Source organism: Crocodylus porosus, unplaced genomic scaffold (genome assembly GCF_001723895.1).
Source record: "Crocodylus porosus isolate Cpor-Errol unplaced genomic scaffold, CroPor_comp1, whole genome shotgun sequence".
NCBI lineage: Eukaryota > Metazoa > Chordata > Crocodylia > Crocodylidae > Crocodylus > Crocodylus porosus.
Window position 1 is genome coordinate 755,009 of NW_017728897.1, and position 6,000 is coordinate 761,008.

Sequence of the window (6,000 nt, forward strand, 5' to 3'; positions counted from 1 at the left end):
ACAAGTGTTGGAGAGGCCAACTAAGGTCCATGCTCTTCTAGACCTCCTGCTCACAAATGGGGAAAAATTGATAGAGTATGTAAAAGTGGCTGGCACCTTTGGCAAAAGCAACCATGAAATGATTAAGTTCAGGATCCAGAGGAAAGGTAGGAAGGAGTGCAGCAGAGTAAGAGCCCTGGACTTCAGAAAAACAGACTTCAACTCATTTAGGGAACTGATGGTTATGATTCCCCGGGAGGCCAGTCTGAGGGAGAAAGGAGTTCAAGAGAGCTGGTTGTATTTTAAAGAAACTTTACTGTGGGTGCAGGAACAAACCATCCTGATGCACAGAAAGACTAGCAAGTGTGGCAAAAGACCAGCTTGACTTAGCAGGGAACTCTCCAGTGAGCTAAAACACAAGAAGGAAGCTTACAAGAAGTGGGAACATGGACAAACAACTAGGGAAGAACATAAAAGCATGGCTCAGACAGGCAGGGATGAAGTCAGGAAGGCCAAAGCACAATTAGAGCTACAGCTATCAAGGTATATGGAGAGTAACAAGAAGGGTTTCTACAAGTATGTTAGCAAGAAGAGGAGGTTCAGGGAAAGTGTGGGTCCCTAACTGAATGGGGAAGGCAACCTTGTGACAGATGATGCAGAAAAGTCTGAAGTACTCAATGCCTTTTTTACCTCAATCTTCACAGGCAATGTCAGCTCCCAGACTACTGCACCAAGCAGCACAGTTTGGGGAGGAGGTGAGCAGCCAACAGTGGTGAAAGAACAGGTTAGAGAATATTAAGAACACCTGGATGTGTACAACAAGTCCATGGGGCCAGATGCAATGTACCTGAGAGTGCTGAGGGAGATGTGATTGCAGAGCTGTTGGCCATTATCTTTGAAAACTTGTGGCTATTGGGAGAGGTTCTGGATGACTGGAAAAGGGCAAAGGGCCCATATTTAAGAAAGAGAAGAAGGAGGATCTGGAGAACTGAAGACCAGTCAGCCTCACCTCAGTCCCTGGAAAAATCATGAAGCAGGGCCTGAAAAATCATGAAGCAGGGCCATTTCCAACTGCTGGGAGAAGGAGGGGATTAGGAACAGTCAGCATGGATTCACCAAGGGCACGTCATGCCTGACCAACCTGATTGCCTTTCTATGATGAAATAACTGGCTCTGTGGATATGGGGAAAGCACTGGATGTATAACATACCTTGACTTTAGCAAGACTTTTGGTAAGATCTCCCATTCTCTTGCAAGCAAGACTAAGAAGTATGGGTTGGATGAACGGACTGTAAGGTGGATACAAAATTAGCCGGATCATGAAGCTCAAAGGGTAGTAATCAAGGGCTCAATGTCTAGTTGCCAGCCAGTATCTAGTGGAGTGCCCCAGGAGTTCTGCTTTTGTTCAGTGTCTTCATCAACAATGTGTAAGATGTGATGGAGTGCACAATCACCAAGTAACAGATAAGCTGGAGGGTAGAGATAGGAGTCAGAAAGACCTCAACAAATTGGGGGACTGGACCAAAAGAAATCTCATAAGGTTCCACAAGGACAAGTCCAAAGTCTTGCACTTAGGCTGGAACAATCCCATGCACCGCTACAGGCTGGGGACCCACCTAGGTAAGCAGCAGTTCTGCAGAAAAGGACCTGGGGGTTACAGAGGACAATAAGCTGAATATTAGCCAACAGTGTCCCCTCGTTGCAAAGAAGGCTAATGGCATGCTTGCCTGTATTGGTATGAAACGTTGCCAGCAAATCAAAAAAAAAAGTATTTCCCTTTATTTGGCAATAGTGAGGCCATATCTCAAGTACTGTGTCCAGTTTTGAGCCCCCGGCTCCCCGAAAAGATGTGGACACATTCAAGACAGTCCAGCAGAGACCAGTGAAAATGGTTAGGGGGTTGGGGCACATGACTTCTAAGGAGAAGGTGAGGGAACTGGGCTTAATTAGTCTGGAGAAGAGAAGACAGAGGGGGTATTTAATAGCAGCCTTCAACTACTGGAGGGATGGTTCCAAAGAGGATGAAGCTAGATTGTTCTCAGTGGTGCAGATGACACAACAAAGAAGAATTGTCTCAAGTTGCAGCAAGGGAAGGTTAGGGTAGATATTTGGAAAACTCTCTCACTAGGAAGGTAGTAAGCAGTGGAACAGGTTACCCAGAGAGACTATGGAATCTCTATCCTTGGAGATTTTTAAGACCTGGCTAGACAAAGCCTTGGCAGGGATAATATGATTGGGAATCATCCTGCTTTGAGCAGCGGGTTGGACTAGATGAAATCCTGAGTCCCTTCCAGCCCTAATTTTCTATGATGCTATGATTCTATAGAATTGTTGGAAATATAACTGAAATTTCATGGTTGGGCTACACTGCTCATGGGGGTCACCTAGCTGACTGTCTCAAAGTTGCTCAGGACACCTGTAGAGAAGAAAAAAAATTAATCCAAATCTCAAATCCCAGTTAATGACATGAGTATTAGTTATTAAAAAGATAGTAATGAAAAGGGAGCTTAGCAAATAGATGGGTCTTGCACTTTGTTCAGAATGTTTATAATTATGGGTAAAAGCAGCATCCACAAGTAACATTTTTAAAAAATACTCTTGTGTGTGGGTTTCATATCACCCAATGTTTTTCCTCAGGTTGCTGCACAGCTCCTAACATAATTCCTCCTGCCTCTGCCCCTAGTATCTGCAACATGTATTGAATTCACATGCACACTAAAATTATGGACGTTTTTCACTCGGTCACTTTTTGAAAAAAATGGGGAAAAATAAGGAAAAGAAAATGAAAAAGAGGAAGAAAAAAAAGAAGCCAGTTGAATACTTTACAGTAGCATAAATCTCTTGGGCGTAAAACATCATGCAGGTAGACACATCTGGTGAAATGCATCACATCAAATTAGTATCAAGGGTATTGAGACTCTAAGACGACTGGCAGACAATTCCCCTTCTAATGTACTGCTTTTTAGATTGTTGAAGAAACTTGAATCCCAAATCTCATGTGAAATGAGTGATACTAACATGCCTGCTCAAATACTGAAAGTGAAGATCAAAGACACTGTGTCCAAATTGGCTTTGCAAACAAAGCAGCTCCAGAAAGCCCCAAGAGAGCATGGTGCTAATTTTATCAGATCTCCTTGACTTTTTTCTCAAAACAGTTTATCGCTGAAGAAAAATAATAAGAAGAAGAATGCATTTCTCTGTAACTGTCAAAGGCCTGTTTCTAAGACAAACTCCTTTTAAGCATATACTTTCTGCATCACCTAATAGTATTAATTTATTTTAAATTAAAAATGAAAATGCCTTGCTCTCAGAAATTTATGTATGACTCATCCCCTGCTACATGTGCACATACATTCTTCCATGAATATTTCAATGCAACTCAGCCTTCCAGATCAATACAAGCAACTCTCAAGCTCTATTGATTTTTCAGAGGTTTGGCTCACAAGGGTGATAAAATATTTCTCGAGTTATGAAACCTGAGTTAAAGAGCTTTTGCTGACACTTCAGCATTTACTGGACACACATCTCTCTACGTGTGTGTGTCTCTCTCTCTAGATTTATGACTAAGCAATAAGTCTTGGAAAGGTGGGCAATATCATCCCACAGGGCCCACTTAAGGTCAGAAAAAGAAGTCAATGGGGTAGGACAACCTGGAGGCCTTTTCACTTCAATTTTCTGAGGCAAGCACTTACTCTCTTCCCCACACCTTGAAATTCCTTATTCCAAAATCCATTTATAAGTCGCTGGATGCAACGTCCTCTCAGTGTTTCCTTCAAACCATAAAAAGAAAGGGACAACAAAGCAAACATACAAAAAAAACAACTGCCTGCTGAGGAGATGAGGCTAATCCCTTTCTCATGGAAAGGAAATACACTTAATTATGTATTTATGCATGACAAATTTCAGGCTTACAGGTTTCACTTTCCTTCAGAGCGATCCTAGTCTATTTAAATATAACAAGTAAACATTTCTATATTTTTGGATAAGCAAAAGCATACAGTTTTCCTCTCTTTTCTCTGCAGTATGCTGCTATTTTCTCTGCTTATTATTTAATATTTATATGGTGGCAGTTATGAGGAGGCTCAGTTATGGACCAGTTCCTCAGCATGATCTGCTGTTTATATACATAGCACGAAGAGATGGGCCCTAACATAGGTATGTAATTGTAGGTAACAGCAGATTCATATACTTTGTGCATTCTAGTTCTGCGAGAGCAAACATTTCCTGTAAAAATACAAACCACAAGAAAAGTGTTTTTCTTAAGTATGTCTGGTGTCCAATAGTTTGCATGGTTTACTAGACTGGGAATCAGCAAGAGACTGACGTTCTATCTGTTTCTGACACTGACTTATACGATGCCAAACAAGCCATTTTGCATTTCTGTGCCTCAGTTTTCTTTCCCTGCATTTTGTTTGTCTCACCTAGTTAAACTGCAAGATCTTTGGTGTAGAGACTCTCTATTAGGGCTGTGTGAAGCTTCGGAATCTCTGAATCCGAATTGAATCGGGAGACCCATTAAGACATCTGAATCAAACCAGAAGCCTCCGATTCAATTTGGAGAGATCTGGGGCTGATTCAGCCATAGCCTATACAGGTTTCCCTCACATAAAGCGAACCCACTTCATAACATAACAAATAGGGACAGGTTCCCAAGGTGATGGGGGAGGAAGGGAGTGAGGCTGGGACTAGGGAAGGGGTGGGGGGAGGGGTGCCATTCCATGGGCTGCACTGTGCTCCACCTGTCCTCCCACACTTGCGCTCTGCCTGTCCCCACTCACCCCAACTCCTGGGCTGCACCATGTTGTGGTGCAGGTGGCTAGTGTCAGCTGCTCCCAGGGCTGCTGCAGCAAGGGCTGGGGAAAGTGGCAGCAAGCGGAGCCCCGGACAGGACGGGACATGGCACAGCTTGTCCACACTAACCCTAGGCCCCACTGCAGTGGTCCTGGGAGCGACCAGTGACAGCTGCAATGGGAATTATCTCGTGCCGCTGCTGGCAGCCTGCTGGCAGTCTGCACGTAGATTCAAGGGCACGCACCCCCAAAAAGAGCCCGACACAGCCCCCCAGCCCGCAGCCCTTCCAGGGGCTGCGGAGCAGCAAGAGGCATGCCCTGCCCCGCCCAACCCACTGACACTTCTTGTGCAGCTGGCACCAGTTACTCCTGGGGCTGCTGCAGCAGGGGCTGGGAGGAGTGGCAGCAAGCAGAGCCCTGGACAGTGCAGGATGCGGCACAGCTTATCCACAGTCACCCTAACCCCCACTGCAGCAGCTCCAGGAGTAACTGGCGCCAGTTGCAACGAGAACTGTCAGTGGGTGTGTGGGGGGCCACCTTTTAGTGCTCTGCTCCCCACCCCCAGGAGGGCCTTAATCTATTCAGCCTCCACAAGAGGTCCCTTAGCCTCTCCTCGTAGGGCCTGGCCTGCTGCCCCCTGACCATGCGAGTGGTCCTCCTCTGGACCCCCTCAAGGTTAGCCACATCCCTCTTGAAGTGTGGCACCTAGAAATGGATGCAGTACTCCAACTGCGGCCTGACCAGTGCTGCAAAAAGGAGAAGAATCACCTCCCTGGACCTGCTAGTGATGCATCTGTAGATGCACGACAAGATGCGGCTAGCCTTACTGACCGCTTTCTCACATTGGCGGCTCATGTTCATCCTGGAGTCAACAATGACTCCAAGATCCCTTTCAGCCACTGTGTTGTCGTGGGTGTTCCTCAGCCTATAGATATGTTACAGGTTCCTTCTCCCTAGATGCAGCACCTTGCACTTGTCTGTGTTGAATTCCATCCTATTCTCATCCACCCACCTCTGTAACCTGTCTAGTTGGATTCTGTCCCTCTCCTCCAGGACCTTGGAAGATCATGGAGTCCAGCCCCCTGCCCCAGGGGCAGGAAGTCAGCAGGGGTCACAGGATCCCAGCAAGATAAACATCCAAATTTCTCTTGAAGGCGTTCAAAGAAGGTGCTTGAACTACCTCCGGTGGCAGGCTATCCCAGACCTTGGGGGCTCGGACAGTAAAGAAGTT